This window comes from Mchenga conophoros, linkage group LG5, assembly GCF_057382185.1.
Source record: "Mchenga conophoros isolate Kocher_MC1m ecotype Shallow Benthic linkage group LG5, M_conophoros_male_GT1.1, whole genome shotgun sequence".
Classification (NCBI taxonomy): Eukaryota; Metazoa; Chordata; class Actinopteri; order Cichliformes; family Cichlidae; genus Mchenga; species Mchenga conophoros.
In genome coordinates, this window is record NC_140530.1 from 9,819,657 (window position 1) to 9,844,172 (window position 24,516).

General features: G+C 39.7%; 1 non-coding gene across 1 annotated transcript; it reads right to left on the reverse strand.

Moving 5' to 3' along the window:
* Positions 1–5,813: 5,813 nt before the first annotated feature.
* trnah-aug (transfer RNA histidin (anticodon AUG)) lies at positions 5,814–5,886 on the reverse strand. The gene has a single exon. It is a non-coding gene; the product is annotated as a tRNA-His (tRNA).
* Between the last annotated feature and the right edge of the window lie 18,630 nt (positions 5,887–24,516).

Consider the following 24,516-nt stretch of genomic DNA (forward strand, 5'->3'; position numbering starts at 1 on the left):
TGTGCGTAAGGACATAGCGTGGCACTTCCCTCGCTGCTAAATCGAGAATGGTCAGCAATGATTGTGTGTCACTTACAAGAGGTAGAAAGCTTCCAAGGAATCTCTAATATCCAGCTGTGATTTGAACGTTTCTGTGCTTGTTGTCTTTTAAATCGTTGCATTTCAAATGAATTCATTTAACCTCTTTTCTTTTTTTTATAGGCGGTAAACCCATCGCTGTGTAAGAAAGACCTGACTTATGCCTATTTCAAGCCACATCTATTTCTCTTCCCTGAAGTTTCCATCCTCCACTTTGACATCCCTCACTGAAAAGCTGATGTCACTCCAATTTTCTTTTCACGCTCTCGTTTTCTTTTCTAAAACTTGTTGTCAAAACCTTCCACACTTTCAGAAAAAGCTTGTTTACTGGAGCAGAAAGTGCAGCGAGAGCGGCTCAAAGGGGGTCTGAGTTTCTTTTTGTACAGAGGTAATTATGTCAAAACAGAGGACTCTTTTTTTTTTTGTTTTTCTTTTCCACCTAAATTATCTTCCAAGTTTGCCAGCAGCTGTCACGGGCAATTTTTGCTCTTGAAAAGATGAGGAGGGGAAAAAAGAAAAAAGGAGAGAAAGAAAAGGGCCCAGGAGACATATTTAGACATAAAACAGAGAGGCGCAGAACAGATGATAAGTTCCTCGTGAAACAGTATCCAGTAGTTTTACCCAGTGCCTGTTTGCCTTTTTACACACCTGTTCTCCTCACCTTTCTCCTGAATGAGTCTTTAAGATCCTTCCTTATTCATTCATATCAACAAATTTGACTCATGTGTGCAGCATGCGACCATCCTGAATCTCAGCGTTAATGGATCAGCGTCCTTTTCTGTCCTCCTGGTAAAGATTTAAAACTACTTTTATTGCTTCTAGAGAACTGAGCTCGCACCATGCGGGAACTCAAAGCGTAGAGGTCCCTGCCGGCTGCTTCCTCATAAACAACATGAACGGGCGCGTGGCCTCGCAACAAAGTTGAGCATAAATTAGACAGAGGTTATGATCTGGGGCCCCAACGCTTGTCAGACGGTGGAGGTGAGTGCGTGTTCGGGTGAAGAGGTGAGCAATAGATTGTTTAGAGGCAGACGGAGACAGGAGAGGTCAGAACCGGCAGAACAGCGAGAACGTGGACACCAGAACTTGCCTTGGCTCACACATTCTATTTAGTACTGTAAGCGCATGTTGTGAGTTAAGGACAAATTTTCAGGTGAAGAGCTGATTTGAGGTTAGGTTAGGTAAGCTGCTAAACTGTGTGTGTGTGCTTGTGTGTGTGTGGGTTCCATTCAGGTTGGTTATGAGACATCCTGTGTGAGGAGCACAGAGGCTTCTCTATTTATTGTAATGGCTAACATTAAAGTGCACAACACTTTAAATAGACTAATACAACAGCTGTGCGGGAGAAAAAAGTTGGGAAAAACATGCGCAATCTCATTATAATGTGTAAAATCTGATTATGAACCAAAATTAGATTATGGTGCATAATCTCTTTTTTGTTGGAGAAAGCATTACAACTAAGAAAAGTAAGAAGTATTTCCATAGCAAGAAATCAACCACATCTTTCAGTCTTTTAGTTTTTCTTTTTGTCTGTTTTCAGTGAACAGAAGGATGAAAATGCAGAAAATGTGAAAGAATCTGGTAAAAACAGAAAATGATCTTTTCATGTTTTCACTCAGATTTGACACAGGGATTAAAAATACACATAGAGGAAATCTGCAAATGTAAATGCAAATGAACAAGTCCTGCTGTTCCACAAGTATTCGGGACACTATTGAGACACTATGCAGTCAGAACTCATTATCAATATGGAACTGCATGTACCACAAAAACGTAATACTTCTTCTCATTGCTCCACCCAGATCTAAAGTTGATTCCCTCTGGACATTTTCCTATTTCATTAGTTTTTCTTATGACCTGAAGGATTTCTTCCTCATTTATCCAACTCCAGTTTTTATCACAATCACCATCCATACGTCTGTCTAATAGGTTCATTACAAAACTGATACAAAAAAGTCAGTTTTGTAATTGCAAGGGAAATTTTTTTTATAGTATTGTTAAGATGAGGATTTTCTGTTAGCTGTTGCAGTCATAGATCTCATCCAGTCAGTTTTAATTACCAGTGAGACCGGCTGGATGAGTGCTCGGGGTGCACTGGGCTAAATTGACCTTAGCAGTTGAGTCTCCAGTTTGACTCTTGAGTGCCCCATCTCACCACATTCTCTGTCTTTCTATGCAGCTACTACCTTGAATAAAGGGAAGTAAAAGGACTGGTTCTTAGATATTGCTGCTCTACTGTACTTTAACATTCAGAGCACTTTATACATCAAGCCTCATTCGCAGAGTCATACTACAGCTTTGTGTCTACTCCTAAGTACTTTCTAACATTCACACTCTGATGAACACATCAGAGAGCAACTTGGGACTCCGTATGTTGCCAAAAAGTATGCTGGCATGCAGAGTGGAGCAATCAGGGATATAACCACCAACCATCTGACTTGTAGATGACCGACTCGACCTTCTGCCTGCCTGTCTACCAAAAAGTAAATGGGTATGAAAGGAGAAGATCTCTTTCCTAGTAAAAGAAAGAAAGAAAGAAAGAAAGAAAGAAAGAAAGAAAGAAAGAAAGAAAGAAAGAAAGAGTTAAAAATGAAAAATGGGTTGGTGAAAAGATGTCTCTGCAGATGACCAGCAAATTAAAACCCAGAACCTTTTTGCTATTATGAGGCAGCGTTAATCCCTGACACACTAGCATGTAGGAGGAGAGTTGCTACTTTCTGGAGGCTAACCATGCAAAACAGGACAAAACAAAACAAAACAGACAATAAAAAAACTGATAAATATGGCTTTTATATTTCAAAGTAATTCCCAGTGTAGTCTGGTAATGCAGTTCTTTTATTTGGTCACAACCAAAAAAATATGAAATGTATTCCTTAAAAAAAACATTCATAAATTTGTGATTTCTCACCTTTCAAACTAATTTAAATGTAAAACAACTGGATTTGACCCAGAACACATTCCCCATGCGTACTTTTTGGGGAAAGTTATGTAGCAGTCTGTAAATAAGTAGCTCATTTAGCACTTGGGAGTGATTTTCAGACCCAGTGAAATAGTTGTTTTATCTCTGGTAACTGCAGTATTTCCAATAACATTGAAATTTGCTGAAAAATGATCATATTAACAAATTCCCTGAACAGAATGATGTCCCTTTGGATATTACACTGGATGTTCTCATACATATACAGTGAAACTCAAGTTATGACTCATGTGTAAAGTCCACTTGCTATGTAGTGAAACAGAGAAAGGAACGCATGTACTGACAAATAACTTTGTGAGTCACCTGCAGTGAGCCTTACTGTAACACAACCTAGGGATGGGTATCGAAAACCGGTTCTTGTTGAGAACCGGTTCCCACTGTTTCAATTCCTTGGAATTGTTTGCCATTTTTGCAAACGATTCCCTTATCGATTCCAGTCGCCCCGAATGACGTCACCACGTTGCGGAGCGTCATTTACCTGGCAGGAAACATGGTAACTAAGCGGCTCAAACGCTCAAAAGTTTGGTTATACTTTACGAGAACAGATGACAGCAGGGCAACTTGCAATACTTGAAAAGTAGATATTTCATTTAAGGGAGGAAACACTATGAATATGCAAAAGCATTTGCTCACAAAACACACGATGACCTTAAATGAATGTCGTGTTTTTAATTCCGCTCCGGACTCGTGAATCTCAACCCAGCAGCAGCGGTAACGTTTGCACGTCCTCTCCCGTTAATGCGGTAGGTAGGTAAATAATCAACTAACAGTGCATGTTATTAGGGCTGCTCAATTATGGCAAAAATGATAATCACGATTATTTTCACTGAAATTGAGATCTCGATTATTTGACGATATTTATTTAACCCTTTAAGACCTACTATAGAACCAAGTCCGCCAGAGCTTATATTATATTTTTACATGCTGTAGTGCCATTTGTGGGAGCATTTCAAGTTGCTATACAACTGTTATAGCCCATATTTTAATAATATGTATGCATTAAGTCCATAGTAACTGCATTAATTGCAAAAAAGTGCAATAAACTACAAAAAAATTGAAAATCGTTTTTGTTTTTTTAAAAAATATATTTCTACTTGGAGAAATTTAAGAGGTTTATCCCTCAAAACTTTAAATACAAAAAGTTGCAAAAAATATTTTACAACAACAGGAAATTTATTTTGAGTGTTTTCATAGTTTTAATTTGGAGATACACCAATTTTTATATACTGCAGGAAAAAGGCCTACAAGTAAAAAACTACATTTTCCGCGAAAATGACGTCACTTCCGGTTTCGGGCAGGAAATGGCGGACATGCGACAGTTCGCGCTGAGTCTGTTTCACTGTGGGAAGTGTTACCCTGAAAACCATACATTTCACACCTGAGCCTCAACTCTCGTGGCCTGGTACCAAACGACTCACGGACCGGTACCGGTCCAAGGCCCGGGGGTTGGGGACCGCTGCTCTTAATTGTTGTGACGCGTGTTCGAAATGCAGAGAGGTGCGCTGGATTTGCCAGACGGAGCAGCGCGAGAGTAAAGCATGAGGGAGGGGCTAATAATCGGCTCAGTCATTTTTAATGATCGTTGAAAGCCCAGATCGTAATCGTGATTAAAATTCGATTAATTGAGCAGCCCTACATATTATGTTAGCGTGATCTGCCTTATTTCAAAACCTGCCATTACTGTGCATTTAGGCGACCATGATGAGACAGACAGAGTCTGGTTGGCTCAGATGCTGGCAGTTCTCACTGCGTCTCCTTTCAGGCCAGGATAGACGAATGTCAACGAGCAGTGACTAAGTTTGTGGTCAAAGGCTTGAACCCATTTGCTACAGCAGATGCCCCCGATTTTCAGTAAGTGAATGTGTTTAATTGTAGGCAGGGACATTACTGGATATTCTTGTGTAATTTCTACAGAATAATTTATGTTATACTTTGTTATTGCTACAGAAGAAGATTTATTTTATTATTTTACATTTACAATTTTTTTTCCTGGGGACCCTGTGACACCCATTGAAGAGCCATAGGCTGTGGAGCTCTTAAGATCTCACTGTTGGGTTTGTAAGGCCATGTTACTCCTAAATTTCTATCTTGTTCAAAGAGAAGATATAAAACAAAGTTCTAAGCTAATCAACCTTAGTGTTCCCCTTTTTAAAAAAAAAGAATCGATAAGAGAATCGAATCGTTAAACAGAATCGAAAATGGAATCGGAATCGTGAAAATCTTCTCAATACCAATCCCTAACACAACCTCTTACGTTTTATTTATTTTTGAGTTACAAAAAAAAGAAAAGAAAAAACACAAAGTTTATATTTAGATTAATCTATGCACATTTATTTTAAGCACAGAGTTTTTATCAGTGCACTTTCTATGAAACATGAGACAATAATTGTAAGAACAGCAACCATGGCTGAAAAGCTGGAGCTGCTGATGAAAGGAAGTGGGTGATCTGACCTTGGGCCACTAATTTTACCTTCTTACCGGCATGTGAGAGCTCACTGTACATCTGTCATCTTGCCCAGGATCATTGTTATGATTTGAGAGTTGGATTACACGCTGGCAGTACCTTTTTCTTTGTTACTTTCTTCATGTGGGGCCCTAAAGTTGATACTCTGTGGTCCAGTCAGACCATTCTCATTCGCAGGGCATCAAACACTGCAACTTCAAAGCTGTATCACTGCGTTTAGATGTAGGATTACAGCAGTAAAGGGTTAAGCCACATGTGGTACACAAAGAGATATTAATCATTTGGGAAACAACTTGAGCCAGCCAGGAGTCGAACCTGGAAACTTCTGAGCCATAGTCAGACGTGTTATCCATTGCACCACTGGCCCATGAGATGAGGAGCAACGCATCGCTCAATTAGCATCTACATCCTGAACACAGGCTATCCTGACATTTAGAAGAACTTTGTCTGTAGTTATAAAATGATATCATCCAATATCGCCGCAGCCAGTGCATCAAAACGTCAACAGACACCTCGTTCATGTTTCTGCAATGTCAGTATGAGACGTCTTTTTTTTTTTTTTGGTTTTGTTTTGTTTTTGTTTTTTTGGCTTATTCAAAAGGCCACCCACTCCATGAGCTCCATATGAGGAGCTTTTGAAGTTTTGCTTCAGTACATCAGTCTGTGTCTTTGTAATCAGATTGTGGTTTGAGCTGTGTTGTTACTATATCCCTCCGCAAGACTACATGTCATGCACATTATGTCACTGACCACAATTATTGTTTTACATCATTCATCCCTTCACTGTAACCGCTTATATTTGGGATACATTATCAGGCTGGAACAAAGAGCGGCTCGTGCGCGGCTCGTTTTAGTTTTAGTTTCTCTTTTTTTTGTTCACCTAAATAGAATCCTGCACCTCATCAATCTACCTCTGTCTGTCGTGTTCATTCAAAATGTATGTTTGCATGACGATAAGACAAAACAAAAGATGTGTATCTTTTTCACATGATCTCATCACAGTTCAAGCTGATTAGGCCTGTCCCCACTTTATCCATTTTCCCCCTGCAGACAGGAAAGTTATGTATTTTAAATCAGTGTCATCTTGATTACGAAGAGGAAGAATCCAGTCTTTCATCTGTTTGAATGACGCGAAGCAGACGCTATTGTGTGTCGTGTCAGCTGATATCAGTCGGGCCTCTGTAGCGGTCGGACGGATTCACCCTGTTTAGCTGAAGCTTTATCTCCCTGTCTCGTACCATCATTCTGGATCACTGCGTTACAAGACAACGTTATGTGTTTTGCCACTTCTCATTAAATGTGTCGCCACTTAGGGGAGGATGGAGATAAAAAGCGGCATGTTTTTGAAAAACTATCTGTGTACATACGCAAAAACATCCAGGGCGCTTACGGGGAAAACAAGTATGTACAGCTGCTTGATGGAAAAACAAGGTAATATGGAAATAAAATATTTTTAAAAACAGTGTGTTCATGTCTGCATGGTGAACTGCTTTCTCTAAATATAAAAAACTAAACTAAACTAAATATAACAGCAATTCTGTCCAATATTTGGTTCTTGGTTATGGAGCTAAAGTCTGGATTACCAAAGTTATTGAAATACATCCTGAGAGAAACATGAAAGTTGTAATGAACACAAAGGTTAACTTCATAATGGAATGATAGGAAAGTCATGTGAGAAGGATTTCTGTGCCAATCTGTCATGTAGCTGTTACATGGACCGATTCTTAATTCTTAAGCGCTTTCTACTCTGAGTACTTAAAGTGCTTTACATAAATTGTACATTCACCCAATGACTTCTTCCCCCCTTTTTCCTACATGCATCGTAGAGCAACATGGGGTTAATATCTGGCGCAAGGATGTTTAGCATGCAGACTGGGATCAAACCACCAAGCTTCCAGTTAGTAGGTGACCTGTTCTACCATCTGAGCTACACCCACACCATAGCAACAGAAAAGCTCAGGAAGCATCATAGCTATATATACAATAGTTGTCAAGAAGCAAACTATTTAAACTTCAACACTGGGCTTGAGTGAGTCCCTTCTTAGATAAAACTCTGTAACTGTGTCAGATTAGATGAAATAAGACTCATACAATCAAGTATAGCTTGCTGTTCTCTACATAGGAAGTGCCAAAAGCCAGTTACAAATAACAACTTAGTGAGCATTAGAATCAGTGAAACCAGCTAGATTTGTTTTATAAAAACCAGAAAAAAAAGAAAGTCTGATTAGGGACATATGCATGAGTAAAAAGGACCGTAAAAGGTTATTTGCCTTTAAGCATCTTTGAGTCATACTGTTTAATTTTGTTTTGGATCAAAATGAAAGTTTCAAAACCTTCTGGCATGCCAGTCCTTCTTTCTGGAAGTTTTGGGGGGTCCCACAGGCAGTGTTGGTCAAGTTACTTGAAAAAAGTAATCAGTAACTAATTACTGATTACTTCCCCCAAAAAGTAATCCCGTTACTTTACTGATTACTTATTTTCAAAAGTAATTAATTACTTAGTTACTCAGTTACTTAGTTACTTTTTTAAAACACGATTTACAACCTGAGGAGGTGATAAAGCGATAGATCTTTCAGCCCAATTCTACTTTTTCTGCATAATCCATCATACAAAATGTAATCAAATGGAAAAGTCTCTATAAAACTTGTTTTATTAGTTTTAATCTTTTAATTGTATGCATGAAGCAAAAATAAAATTATATGCACCATTCTCTGTCTTGAATAAATTTGTTTAACATTTAAACCTATTTTCTGCACATTCCAGCACATAAAATAAAATATTTTTTGTGTTTACACTCAGTCTTTCAAATAGATGCAAGTAAAACACAGCAGAAAATAAATAAAATCAAAGACTAGCGGTCCTTTTGCTCTATTTTCACCTGTAAAGCAGGAGTGGGGTAGGCGGAGGTTTACCCTGGTGCAGGTGTGCCGCGGTCAGTGGAAGAATCCGCGAGTTTCTCTGTGAGTTTCCCATTACCTCGTTGCGCACTCGGTGCTTGTTTAGGGTTTTTTTTTTCGCTGTGAAAAGAAGTTTTCTTCCCACGCACAATGGACGCTAATGTTTTTGCCACTTTTTATGGAATCAAACTCAAAATAAGGTCAGTACTTCCACGCTTTAAACGCTGCACACTCATACTCTCTCCCACAATCGATATGTGATCCACTGTTGATCTGCACACAGCTGTTGTCATGAACGTTGCACTCGCTTACGTCACTGTCATGAGACATTCTCGCAAAAAAAATCACGGTTTTAGTAACGCAGTAACGCAGCGTTACTACGGAAAGTAACGTAATCTAATTACCGTTTTTGCAATAGTAATCCCTTATTTTACTAGTTACTTGAAAAAAGTAATCAGATTACAGTAACGCATTACAAGTAACGCGTTACTGTAATCTGATTACTTTACTGCCCATCTCTGCCCACAGGGGCCGTTGTCCGATACACCAAGTCTGTTGTTGTACCAACAGACTATATATAAAAGATGGATTCAGTGAACATGATGTCACCCACTAGTGTGACTGCCACCTTTTTAAACTAGATATCACCGTAGCAAGAGGAGGATCTGACTTACCCGGCACAGCACATTCATACAATAGCAGCTCATAAATCATCAAGTGAAATGTCCCAGTGAAAACTAGAAACTGATTCAATGAGTCGTTACTCATTGAATCAGTAAATCACTTTCTCTTTTATGCAACTAAACTTCCTTTTGCAGGCTTTGTACACCTTTGTATACAGTCTATGTTACTGCCGGATACTCGTTTGCTCTCCTGCTTCACATCGCAAAGACTTCTCAAGACTCTGGTTGTTTTCACCATATTGTGCAGTGTGACATCAACACAAAGCAATAACCACGTCAATAAGGTTCAGCGTCTGGGAACCGTGAACATCTCAGCTAAATTTCATGGGCGCTGAGCCGGTAGTTGTTGTTACTTTACTTATGTGAGAGATCATTGAGAGTCATTTACACTTGCAAAGACAGAGAAAAAGGGAAAAAAGAAAAGAAAATTTGGTTGAGACATACGGCTGGGTGACATTTGGGTTTTAGAGAATATAGTTAATCATACGGAAAAGACATTTCTCTCCATGCACCACTGGAGTCACACAGCAATAACAAAGAACAGTTCAGCAGCTGTGGTCACATTTGGCGCATGATATGCCACTTTGTTTGTGTCCAGTATCCAACAGGACTACATAACTGAGTGAGGCGCAGAACAGGACCTGTTTTCATTAGAGCTTTTCCTGAAGGGAACTGCAATTTTCCTTTATTAAGCTTTAAAGTTAGAGATGAAGATGGATTGTGTTTCCTTCATACTGGGGAACGAGTGCCAGGCATGACTAACTTGAAGTCATTTTAAGGGTTCCCCCAGTGTGTACACACAGCATGTAGGCATGCACAATCTTGCACATACTGTGCGTGTGTATGTGCAGCGGAACATATTTAAATGCATATACACAAGTGGCAGCATTTATTTTCCTTTCACACACTTCGCACGCACGCCCAAAGCACTTCTGTTCTCTTTGAAAATCAAATTAGGGTTGTCAAAAAAACCAACCCCCCCCCCCCCCAAAAGAAAAAACAAAGAAAAAAACAGGCACTGTAAGTTAAAGAAGACTTTTAGACTCTGTGATGCAAAACAAATATCACCTTAACCTTTTCAAGCTGACAAGCTGTTTCAGCTGCACCTATTACTCTGAAAGGAAACCACATTTTTGATATTCATCTGACATGTGCTAATTTATCCGTCTTTACATGAGATGCAATGGAACATGATGCATTATTAACATGGAGAAAGGAGGATTTCAGGTTGGATTTACGCTTTTGATCCTTTTGGAGAGTCTTTTTTTTTTTTCATTTTCAAAGCCAGTTGAGGAATATTTGGGAAGAAAGGAATTTTAATTTCCAGAAATTCAAACCAACACACAAAGTGATATACTCCCCACTCCTTCTAGCCCCCTGCTGGTTAACTAATAGGTTAGGAGTGATTGACAGGAGAGATTCACGCCTCCTGCCTCTCATGCGTCTGCTTGTTAGGATCCATGGCTTTCTGCACATTTCAGCTTAAAATTAGGAAAGCACTGGGATGTGACCGGCTCTTTCTCTGAGATGCACAATTCAGTTTATCTTTTGGCTACCAACCTTTGAATCTCAGAGCTTTAATCTGAATTCCAGCCACTAAATAGCCATGAAAAGATATGATCTAGATTCCCCAAAGCGTTAACAACTATCTTCACGCTGTTTTACCTCTCATCGGCTTTTCTTTGCTTCCTGTGTAGCATGCTTCTGATCCCACATTTCCTGTTGTTTCATTATTATCCTGCTTCAAGATTTAATTCCCAGAAGGTTTATGAGCTCCGTACTCTGTTACCTGCTGACACTAATCTACATTGAAAGTCTCCAGCTGCTACAAGGCCCAACATCTAGCTGCAAAAAGCTTTTCAGGTCCCTCTGTACATCCACTTCCTTTCAGCTGAGTTGTAATGTGGCTTGTATGTCTGCAAATATGTCCTTGACATTGGTGGACCCGCTGGTGACATGCATGAGTGTGCATTTCCCTGCAGTCTGTGGTCTTTAGAGGATGTGTCCGTCAATAAAACAACAAATCTTTTTTTTAAGTTTTTCTAACATTTGTTGAATGCACCGTACATGTGTAATTTTCCTGATGAAAGCCTTGTGCTACCTCTGGACTGGCAACACTGCCAGATTCTGTCCCGGGATAGGCTTTCAGCCCCCTCAGTGACCCCATTAAGTGGTTAAGAAAATGGACTGATGGAAGTGACCTGACAACATGACACAAACACCTTTAAATGCTGTTTCACAAGTGCTGAGCAAATTTTAGTGTCTTGATTTGTGCGGCCTTGTGTGACAGCTCACAATCAGCCTTGAGAAGACTTCACCGTGTCTCTTAAAAGTCCCAAACTTCTAAAAAGTTTGTTTTTTTTACCATGACTGTTATAAATATGTCAGCACGCACAAGTTGTGTGTACAGGCATCAGGAGACCCGATACTGATCGATGAGGAGAAAGCGTTGCTGTGAAACAGGAGAGCTCGTGCATCACAGTGATGTTACGTCATCACAGTTTGGACGTGTTTTCAAGCTCTGTTTGCAAATTCTGCATCATAATCATGTGCAATTTGTTAGAGCTGGCATGGAAAAAATGTCCTTTTGTCAACAAAGGCCCAAAAAAATCATCACGTTTTAGTTATACTGAATTAATTCGTAGCCAAAAGTTCACTAAACATTCTCTGATTCGAAGCCTGACGAGGAAATGATGTGACGACGGGCGACAAACATGGCAGACACGACGTCAGCTAGAATGTTTTTTCAACATTAGCTTTCATCAGCCAACCAAAAATACCCACATTTTTTGCCTTGAAAGATTACAGAAATAGCGCACAGGGAAACATTGCCCAGCATGTAGATTGAGTGATAAGCCATACAGTGAAGCCATCCTCTTGGGTATAATCACTGTAACATTTGCTTTATGGGCACATGCTAAAGCTGGAAGCTGTCAGCTGAATGGACACAAACGCAACTCTTTCAGGCCTAATGACTTGTGGAAAATGATGCTGACTTTTTTGAATGGGATACTATTTGAGGCAGAAAATATTTTGGGTGAGCACCTAGAAACAATCAGTAGTATTTCACTTTAAGGTATTTTGCCACCGGCTTCACTTTTTAGACTCGGTGACTACATCTGATATTTTAAACACAGTCTCTTTGTGCTATTCATTAGACTAAGTTGTGCTTTCACACATCCTTCCATGGCCCAGAAGTTGTTTCCCTCCACCATCATGGAGAATTTCCAATTTCATAGACTGTACCTTGAGGACAATGGGAAATACTATGGGAAGAGCTTAGAGTGAGGAAACAAAGGTGTGTGTGTGTGTGTGTGTGTGTGATAAAGTGTTTTATCGTGTGAGGTGACGTAGATATAGATTTATCAGCTTCTCCACAAAATTCACTCAGTGTGATTTTGATATAGTCAAATATGAAAATATAAATGATTACCAGAGTACCTGAGTATTTTTTTTAATGTATGATATTATCTGCAGTGGGGACATTTCTAGTTGTGTTTTCTTTAACATATAGGTGGCTACTCATTACTTTTTCTATTTCAGCCATTGTGTTGTAGATTTGCTACTGTTCTTGGGATCATTGGCCTTTTGCATGAACCAGTTTGAGCCAAGCTTTATGTGTCAGACAGATGGCTTCACGTTTGGCTCTGGAATACTTTGGTATTCAGAGGAGTTCCTATCCGACTCAATCACTGCAAGACGCCCAGGTACTGTGACTGCAATACAAGCCCAAATCATCATCCCTCCACCACCGTGCTTGACAGACGCTGTGAGGTGCAGGTGCTGATATGTTATGGTCAAGCATGGCCGCTTTGATCTCATCTGTTCAAATGACATTGGTCCTGATCTTACAGTTCGTTCAGATGTTGCTTTTCAAAGGGAAGTCTTTTTCTTTTTTAAGAGAAGATGTTTTTCTCCTGGCAACTCTTTCAAGTAAGGCATACTTCAGTCTATTTCTACTTGTACTGTCATGAACTTTAATTTTTAACTTGCTAACCGAAGCTTTTAGAGTCTGCAATGTAACTCTTGGGTTTTTTACAGTTTCTATGAGCATTACTCGGTCTGACCATGGGGTGATTTTCCTGGGACACCCACTCCTGGGCTGATTGACAACTGCAGTGAATGTTTTGCACTTAAAAATGATCTTTTTCACTTTATTTTACTAACACATGTGCTCCAGAATAGAAAAACTGCCATAACCCCTGCTTTTATATGCGGTGCTCACACTTTCTGATCATCAGTGCATTTGATTAGCAGCACCTGGCTGCTACTTATCCTTGTAATTTCTATGGAAGCAGTAAGGCTGTTCTTAGTTTTTGCACACACCGCTTCTGCACTTTGTCTGAATTCTTGGTGAACAAATAATGACACTGTGTAATATGCCATGTGTTGTGCTTCACCTCAGGATGCACCTATTTTTACCACCTAATTTTAAGGATCGGATTATTTTCATTATGTTCTTATACATAAAACCATAGAATTTAAAGAGATTTACTTTCTTTTTACAATAACTATATTTTCACCACACAGCTTATTGCCAGTGGGGTTTTTTTGGATTAAAAAAATACCCAAAATAAATACAGTGAAGTGCTACAACAGTAATAGAGGCTACTGCTTTCTACATTGCAGTCTGAATGGTAAAGTGCATTTATATATAAATAGTCAACAGATTTGGATAATGGGTGCTTGCTTTATGGGAGTAAACGACTACACTAAAATTATCTTTTGAGCAGGGAATACCAGAATTATCGCTGTTGGTACTTGCACGTGCTTATTTATTGTAATTCAGGCATAAAAGTATTATAACACTTGCCCCAAACCATTTTAACACTCTCACTGGGCTCTTTTATTACATACATTATTAGGTGTATCTGCTGGGCCTGCATTTTCTCTCTGATTCCAAGGCTTCTCTTGGCACATAAATGTACCACGAGTCAAACAAACGTGGCGCAAAATGGATTAACTGTAATAATTTACCTGGTTTGAGCAATTTGCAGCAGGCCTCTGCAAGTTCATTTCCTCAGAGTAATCAAATAAAACAGAAACCAACGACTGCTTTTGAGGCTAAAAAAACACAAAAAACACAAACACAAGTTTGTAAATATATTACAAGTTTCGGAGAATAAATGGGAATATAAAGAATTTTTGATGTGTTGTTTAAACATGCAGGAGCACTGGTTTATGCAGAAAGAAAAAGTTGTTTGTCACTAGAGTATCTATGTTTTTCTCTGCTCATCGTGCAAATACAAATTGCTAAGCACACTGGGAAACTTCTTTGTGATTTATCATTTGTGCTTTGCGAACAAGCATGTTAGGATTTGGGAAAATGCATTTGTTGCTCAGAAACTGGCTGCATACTGTAGCTGCAATTAGAGTGTAATTTATCAAAGCAGAGCTCAGTCAAGCCATGGCAGAGGTAGTGTGTTGTACCCCCTGCTACCAGCTAAATTTCCACATTTTTGTTCAGCCAGAATGACTTCATCTGGATGAGGAAAAATATAAAAATATGGGGAAGGAACTCACTTTACTAGGCAGTCTTGGTAATTAAAAATGATTGACAGACAGCCAGGTTAATCCTTCAATCCAGCCTTTGCAAAAAAAAAGAAAAAAAGAAAACCTCCCCCAGAGCTGTTTTGGGTCCTGGCTTGGTTCCACCCAGGTCCTGAACACATGTGGTTTCCAGATGTGGCTCCTGGGATGGATGCAGTCAGGCACGTGGATGACTCTCTGTAGAGAAGCACTAAGGAGAGACTCAGTGGTTAAAACACTCACACATTTACATCCCTCATGTGTGTCCCTCAAGGGAGGATCCTCCTGCCAAGACACAGTGGTTTAAGGGGAGCTGCAGCTCTTATAATTGATATTTTGGTAAAAGCTCCCCCCCCAGGCTTTATAGAGCTTCACTGAGAGACTAAGTAACCAAATCTGTCATAAAGTTGTTTTTGGGCAGTTTAAATATCTGTGAAACACCACTGTAACACTACCCACTCACTGTCAGTCACTAGGTGGTTAAACTAGGAGAGCATACAGAGGTAAACATCTCCCTTGGGGGGTTTGAAGAGGACATCAACAGTTAAGGGATAGCTGGGTCCAGAAGTTTAATTTCCCCCAATTCTCTAGTCCTATTTTAGTTTTTTGTTTGACCAACATCCTTATCTCATAGATAAACCACGTACATTTATATGGCTTTTTCTTTCTTTCATGCTTTATATATCACTCTGGCATAGTGAACAGATTTCATCACTATAATACACACTGTACACGTTGTCCAGGACAACCTCTGGAAATGTAAAAAAAATGCAGTGAAACCTCAAACATCACTTTGGAGAAACGTTGCCAAACTTTTGACGTGGTTTGTATTTGATTAACTGGTGATTTTATACAGATGAGGACAAAATGATTACAGTCCCGTGTCCCACCCATTCAAAATTTCATTTTTTTTTTTTAAAGTTTTGAGGTTCTTTTAAACAGAGCTTAAAGAGAACACTGGTTTTCAAAAGGATGCTAACATTGTTTTACACAGAAAAACAAAAACTACCAGGTTTAAAATTATTAACTCGCCTGGTGCTAATAGTAAGTTGTTTTTCATTTTTTTACTGGATAACAGCCTGCAGTGATTTGTTATAGTTTTCAACACACCTCCTGAGCAATCCCAGCCCATTCTTCTTTGGCAAATCTTTCAAGCTCCTCCAGATTTGATGGTTATCTGACATGGACCTTGTCTTTAGTTCACCCCACAGATTTTCAAAGGGATACAAGTCAGGGCTTTGTGCAGTCCAGCCAGTAATGTTCACTCTGGTCTTCTGGAGGTAGTTTTCCACTAAGAATGATGTATGTTTTGGGCCGTTGTCATGTTGGGCTACAAAAGGAGTTTTGCTGCTGACTGCTTGAAGTTTTCTTTAGAAGTCTTCACACATCCTTCTTTCTTCATGATTAATTCAACTTTGACAAGGTTCCTGGTTGCAAATGTACTGAACCATCACCACAGCATAATACTCCCACCACCATGTTTCACAGTGGGGACCGTGCTCGTTGTATGGCTCTCTCTTCTAAACATAAGCAGGGTTTCTGTGACCAAAGAGCTCTAATTTTGTCTAATCTGGCCAAAGGACACACTTCTAGTATGCAATATCTTTCTCCAGGTTTTCCTTAGGATACTTTAGTCTGGCCTAAAAGGGTCTCTTCTGCAGACGGGGAGTTTTCTCAGCATGCAACCTCATAGTCCATTCCTGTGTAGAGGCTTGTTCAGTGCTGTGTGGCACTCTTTGAATTTTTGGATGTTATGTCTCACTCCAGTTCATCAAGTGCCCTGATAATTCGTTGTTTCTTTTCTGAAATTATTTTGTTACTGTGTGCAAATAATAATTTATGCTTTGTAAAGAAAACTAGTTTGTTTAGAAATGCTATGCTGAAAATCCCTCAAAAACTTCATTTTCAGAGGGAAACATCTAAGACAATATAACCTCAGCTTGTAGCCTGCCACCATGAGCGTTTGTGGACTGAGGGTGACAGGAAATACTTAAGGTTACATCTTACCAGAGTGGTCAAAAGCAAAAAGAGTGCTTTTCTTGAGGCCTTAGATGAAGGATGCTCCAGGCACAGAAATCATAGCTGTTATCTCTGGGACGAACGCATTAAAGAACTAATACTCCTTCCTCAAATTCAGACTTTTTAGTTTGGACAACTGGACAGCTCTCTCAGTTCAAGAGTTTGCAGTTCTGTTTGATCATTTTTTGAGTTTTTGCTAACCCTAGCAAGTCTTAGAGACATCCTCACCATGTGGCTCCATCACAGTTTGAGAGAAAAGAGTGCACATATCTCTGATCTCGACCAAAATCCCCAGAGAGCAGGTTTTCATCTCTATTCTTGATAAATCTCTGAACAAAAACAAGAGATTCTGATGTTCTTCAAAGCGGGCTGAGAAAATCTATAACCCGTCTGGGCGGAGCCTTTCATCAATATCACATGAGGATGTTAGAGCATTCTCATATGAAGCTGGCAAGGGGAGGTTTTGTTTCTCCGCTGAAACTCTGGCCACGCAATGCTGGCTTTTCTGTGTGGAGCTGTGGGAATGTGGCAGTAGAGGACACACTGTGGCCACTGAAAACCAAGCAGGTCTTGACAGGTTGAAGGTCTCGCTCAACGAGAGATTGTAAAGGTTTGCCTGCAGCTGTAGCTGTTTTAATTGGCTGGAACTTCCACGTGAGAAGAAGTAGTCGTCTTTTTCGATCGTCACAAGTTCTCCTTCAAAGGAACAGATCAAAGATCTTAACATACCTGCCTGTTGAGGGCTAAATGCTGGATTGATGGATGCAGACCTGTAACATTTACTGAAAGTTGTAGTCATTCAGTTTGGATTTCTGTACTGACAAGGAAAACAAAATAATTTGAATCATTAAATAAAATAAAATTGTAATTAAATACAATGAATTAAATAGATGAAGTCTCTTGGAAATAACCGCATTATGAATCCCCCCCTCCCTTGTTTCTGGAGGTCTGTTGAATTTTTGTCTCATATTTCACTCTTTGGTCAGCTCTGTTTTGCTTCAACCTACTAAATGTTCCAATTATTTTGAGCAGCAAGTTGGAAACATCAACTGTCTTCTGTTTGGAGTTGGACGGGCAATTAACATTTAGATTTTACAGGTTTTCCAGTGAAAATAGGTGCAAGCAGAAGTTTAATGTGTGTCACAGGCTGGAAATTCATAACACTGAGCTGACATGTTTTGTAAACGAAAACTCATAATTAAATGTGCATTCGTTACCCTTTGTACACGCTTGATCCTTTAAAGTGGGATTTTTTGTACTTGTAGAGTTTTTGCTCTATATTAAAGAATCACTTTGCTATAAAAGAAACTTTCTCAAGTGGAAACTCAAAGCTCCAGCTCCCTCCACAGATTTTCTCCAGGATTGAGATCCGGAAACTGACTGAGCCACTCAGTGACCTTAATGTGCTTCTTCTTTAACCATTCCTTTGTATGTTTTCAGGACCCATCTTCAGTGTCCTGGCTGAGGGAAGGAGGTTATTGTCCAAGACTTCACAGTACATGGCCCCATCCATTGGTCCTTAGCTGTTATCAGAAAAACACCCCCAAAGCATAATGTTTGCACCTGAGGGGATGATGTTCTTTCCACCAAAGAACTTGATTCTGATTTCACTTGACCACAGCATTTCAAACCAAGCCTTCTCTGAATCATTTAGATGCTTAAGAAGGTACAGCCACAATCGCGTGCCAGAATTGTGGCTGAGTTCAAGGAAACCAAGTACTTATTTCACTTAAGTTTTTTGTAATGTGTGTTTTTGTGGATTTTTGTTTGATATTCTGTCTGTCTCTATTAAAATTAAAGTATCATAAAAATGAGAGACTGTTTATTTCTTTGTGAGCAAATTTACAAATTTAGCAGGTTATCAAAAAACTGATCTCCATGTACATGTTTACATCAGGGTCCAGATGCATAAATCTGTGTGGGGTTTTATGTATGTCAGTGGATTCACTACCCTTGCTTGCACTCACACAATCAGCCACAAATGAACATGTAAACAGCGTTGTGGCAGCTCTACCACTCAGACCTGTCAGCAGGAAAAACAACAAATGAGGTAGAGTCAACCACATTGTGTCTTCACATCACCTGGTAGATGTGGTTGTGGTTTGCACCACTAATTTATCACTATGCATGCCTGGTCCGAGGTCTAAGTGACTCATTCTTACTGTGATTATTTTATAAATGTTAGTTTTTGTGTGGGAAAAGGTGCAAACATGCTGTATGCTTCAAGTTTTCTCTTGAAAATGTACGAAACAGTTTTCATATAAGTTATAAACACATATTTATCTCACAATTTGCCTCAAAATAATAAAAACAACCCCAACGAACAGTTCCTATCAGCCGTATGAATGCCTTTCCTTCTCCCTGTCATCTGTTAGTGAACCGTTATCTGTCTTTTCATACTTTGCAGCACCGCTCATCAACAGCAGCCACACCTGTACGTCTGTCAGTGTTCCTCCCTCTCCACTGCTCTCCTCTCATTACATACAAAGCATGCACTGTATGAACCAGTGCCCAAGGAACAACCACCTTTATTCATCTTCACTCATCTATTTGTCCTTCTGCTCCTCTACCCGCTTTGCAAAACACAGACACCAGAAGAAGGTTATTATCTGGAGGAAGGATGATGAAAATCACAACAAATCTTTCATTTCAGCAGTCCCGAGGACTAGTCTGGGTCTCGCAGGCAGGACATTCTGATCGCTTGATCTGGAACTGATACTGTTTAGGGAAAAACATGGAAGGAAATCCTTGAGTCTTACTGAGACAAAGCGAGGGAGTGCAGCATAAAGACCTCGTGTCAGATATGGAACATTTATGTTGCACAAAATCCTTAAGTCTTCGTGCTTCAGAGCACTTCCTGGCATTATCTATATGCACTGGTACACACATTGTCATCTTGTAGATTAAGCCAGGAAAGAATAACAACGCCTGACCACACATTATATACAGTGTTGCTTTCTTACTGATGGGTCCTGTGACACGACGGGATAAAGAGGACCAAGTGCACTGGCCCTATTTGTGGTTGCACAGAGTCTGGTATGTGCAGAATTTGTCTGAAAGTTTCTGTGTCAGTGCTGTGGCTTGACCTCTCTCTGGGTCTCTTCAGGGGTCTCTCGGCCTGAGACGAGGAGGCAGGAGGGGACTGGCACTTCACTCCAGAGGAAATGAAAGAGCCAAAGGTACCCAGTCCCTGCTGACCTCTTACCCTTTACATTGTCACTCATAGTGACCTCATAGAACCTGCCAACAGCTTGCCCTGTTTTAAATGCTGCTGATTTAAAATGCATACTGTGGTGCCTCCCAGTGATTTCAATGGGAGGAATGAGCCTGATGTCTGTCAAAATGAGCGTTTCCTCTCTTGATTTGACAGATGAAAAAAATAACAGCTATGTGACACAAAACAAACCCCATAGCCGCCTTTTCAAACCATCAGGCATTTGGGTTGGTTGCATTTCCGACTCATATATAAAAAGCACCTTTCTGTGCCACATGTGCACGCACCATGACATTAAAACTGCACGTGTCCAGTCTAGCCAAAAGCACAACTCAGTTTACCATGACAGTGGCACCATATTTGCCACTCTGAATTTGTGGTCCTAGAAACTGGAAGTCCCTGATATCAGAGAGAAGGCTTACAAAAATAATAACTGGTCCAGGGAGCTTTTACTGTATTAGCAAATTGAAATTGAATGAAAATCAGTTTTCATTTGATCTTTGACATCATCCTTTTTCTAAGTTTAACATACAGATTTTAGGTCTGACCAACAGCCTCAGCTGTCAAAGATGATGTCTAGTGATAGTTATTAAAAAAAAAAAAAAAAAAAAAAAAAAAAAAAATATATATATATATATATATATATATATATATATATATATATATATATATATATATGTATATATATATATATATATATATATATATTATATGTTATTTTACATTTTTGAAATATAATTTATTATACAAATCTCACTAATCAAAATAGTCCCAGGTATAGTATTTGATGCATAAACTTAAGTGAGAAAACACAAAGTCTAAGGTCAGTGCAAGCTTTTGCCCCAGGTTGGCTAAACTCTTCAGTATCCTGAAAACTTCAGTTGCTGTCCTCCCTGATGGACCACCCTGTATGTGGCCTGCACAGAAAAACAGAAACATGTCCAAGTAGTCAGCTGGAACTTAATGATGCTCCTTTACAGAAACATGAATGAATGTCTACTATGAAATTTTTAAAAACCTAAATCATCTTAAATCAATACAACATACCTGCACAGAGGAACAGGAAAATGTGGCATCAGTGTTTGCAGTTTGAAATGGTAAATAGACTGGTTCTTGTATAGGACTCAAAATGCTTTATACGACATGTCTCATTAACCCACACATCTGTACAAGCACCTTTTTTTCTACATCTAAGTGCTTTCTATCTGATATTCTCATACATTCACACCCTGATGACTCAGGTCAACTCAGCGCCCTATATCTCACTCAGTTTTACAATGACGTGCAGACTGGAGCAGCCGGGGATTAGACCATCAACCTTCTGATTAGAATATGCCCTGCTCTACGTCTTAAGCCACAGTGTTGAGTATGAGTGCAATCAAATACACCTGCCTTTGATTAACCTAACCCAAGCACATCCATTGCCCACAGCAATTGGGAAACACACACAAAACCACTCTCAAATAATTGACAATTTCCTGCTGCAAAACAGAAGTGAGGCAGTGTGTTGGTCTACCACGTTATATGACTTTAAAACCCTTTCACCCCATCACAAGGTAGATGTTGGCATTTTCACAAGTTGTAGATCCGTAAAGAAGACACTGAAATAGAGCTGTAGCACTACAGAGCATCAATGTGTGAAAAAAACTTATCTCAGAAAAGAACATGGCAACATGGCAAAAACAAAACAACCAAGATTTCTTGAACAATGTCCTTTAGAAAGATGAGACAAAAGCAGAGATGATTGGCCATAATGCAGAGTGCTGCGTTTGGAGATAACCAACCACAGCACATCAGCACAAACACCTCACACCAACTGTCAAACACGGTTTTGGAGGGGTGATGATTTGGGTTTGTTTTGCAGCACAGGACCAGGGCATCTTTTAGTTGTTGAGCTGACCTTGAACTCCTCTGTATACCAAAATAGTCCATAGTCATACATGAGGCATAAAGTTTGGCCTAAAGTCATGCAACAGAATAATGATCCTAAAAGCAGCAGAAAGGGGGAAGAAGGCGTTGCAATGGTCCAGACCCACTGCTGTGGTGGGACCTTGACAAAGACCTGGGCATAAATGAAAGCCAGCAAACCTCGATGAACTGAAGCAGCATAAGAAGAGTGGGCCAGAGTTCCTCCACAACAATGTGAGAGACTCGATGAAGTCAAAAAGCTAAGTTAGTGCTGCTAAAGGTGGTTATACAAGCCTTTGAATCATGGTGTGTATTAAGTTTCACATGAATGTTTACCCCAGTATTAGTGACAGAGGAGACAATGAAACATTCAGAGGTCTGGTTCGATTTTGCTAGAATCCATTTAAAAATTTTGTGCATAGTGTGAGTTTTTCTGTCACTCTTGTGCGTTTAAATGAAACCGTGATGAACATTAAAACAAAAGTGACCAGTGTCTGAAAGAATGCTATCACTTTGCTAGCTTGAAGAGGCTAGCAGTACCACTGTGCCATGTCTGAAAAGGTCTACAGCAAGTCAGGTTAATATACTATAAACTGTTCCTGTCCTATGTCACAGGGTTAGTGGGGTGCAAAGAGGGTCTGAATGGAGCGTGTGTGTGTGTCCATGAGTAAACATGGAGTCATTAGCCACTTCCTCCTGTGTCTCCTTTGCACAGCCACAGCTACTTGACCCTCATAAAAGTGATTAACAGCGTGTCTAGAGATCCTTACTCATATGAATGCAGTGAAAGCTAAAAAAGTTTAAACTTTCACCCTGTAGGACACATTTACTGTTGGCTCACCTCATATTGACAGAGACAAACAATAACTTCTCAAACTCACATGACCTAACTCCCAGTGCCTCATCAAATCAGTCTATAAGGCTTCACGCACTTCCTTTGAGTCATGTAGAGGTTTTAAGATGTTTCAGGACAGAATAGCCCATCGCCCGACAAACATATGACATCGGTTAATGTGGAGCCAGGTTTGTTTCATGGGCTTCACTGTAACGTTACACCACAAGTTGGAGGGCATTTGCTGTGCTTGTGTGATTTTAATGGAACCAAGGGAGAACAGAGGCTCCGGCTTCCTACCTCAACTCTTCCAGTGCACAGACTAACAAGTTTGTTCAAACATTTTCCTTCCTTTCTCACAAAAGATGTATACAATTCCCGTTAGTGTCTGCTAACAATGACTTTTATAGATTATAGATGTCAGCCAGCACATTGGTTTCTATATTGTGCTGCCTCATTTTTCATTCTTTAAAGCCTGTCATGCAGTATGGAGGGATGTGGTTAAAGTTTACCGTTTACTATAAGCATGTCAGCGATAGTATATGGGTCTACTCTAGTTATATCAACTTGAGTAAGTAACCCCCTCAACAACCACACGTTATGATAGTATTAAATCTTGAGATCTGTAAGTGACATACAATACCAGAAGAATGAGTGTGGAGACCACATTTTTATGATTTTCTTCAATAATTAATCCTCCTAATCCAGCTATCATCCTGTTGTATACCTTGAAAACAATTTTCAGTCTTTTATTTGACTTTAGGTTTGTTCAGCAGTCGGCCTGCACTATCCACACCTAATTAACATCGTTCACTTTAACAGTGGAGTAACTCGACACTAAGCAGAATACCCAATAAAGGCAAAACATTCCCACCCTTACCTGATCCAATAAGCAAGAAGTGGTAGGAGGGCTCATTACGGCTCACACGGGGCACAGTGTCATAGCACGACTCATAAAAAAACATGGCCACAGCAGCTGTGGGGGCTACACAGCTCACTTACACAGGCTTTATTTGTGTTTGGTGTGTTTGGGGGGTGGTAAGAGCATTTTGGTACACTGTCTGTCATGCTGCTGGAGGGGTCCAACCTGGGCTTCATTTTATAAGTCCTTGGTGCCAGGGGCCCCTGCTCACATCAGCGTGGGAACGACGCCTAGGTTATGTGGAAGTTTTTACAGTGTATTGTCCAAAGGAGTTGGAGGAGGGTGCCTCAGAGACCATGACCTTTATAACATCCATATAGCCATACAAAATTGCTCACAACCCGAAACTCAAACTTTCCTGGTCTTTGTGTTAATTAAAACATAAACAGAGACGATGATTTATATGCATGTTAGTTGTCTTGATGGTAAGCCATAGTTTTTCTTGCTCATCTCTGCCCTGTAATGGATGTATTCAGCCAGGATGTATGTGAGCAATGCGTCAGTGGGCTTGACAAATCCACATCTTAGAGTTTTAGTTGTATTTGCTCTGGTCCACCACTGAATCATTGGTCTTTGGTTAATGAATCAGCTTTGACCAAAACCCAGACATGCCTTTTATTATGTTGTCCACATTTTCAATTTAAGAGTCATTAAACATCATAAGCAAAGAATGTTATTTTGTTTTTGCTCATTATAAGAGCAAGACAAGTGAATCCCTGGATTATCTAGGGTTTCATTTTTAAAAGTTGCACATGGTTCAGCTTTTAATATTTGTTACATAAATGAAGTGGGAGGTTACAGACCAAAGGAAGTAAGAAACTGCTGTGAGGCTGTTTCTCAGTTACAGACAAAGAGCTTTTAGATAATATACTAACTCATCATATAAGTATATTAGCTAAAAGGTTAGCTTATATGCTAACTTAGATGTTAGCTTAAACATGATTTCAGTTTCAAAGTTGACCAGGATTTAAGAACTGCACTGCAGAATTAATG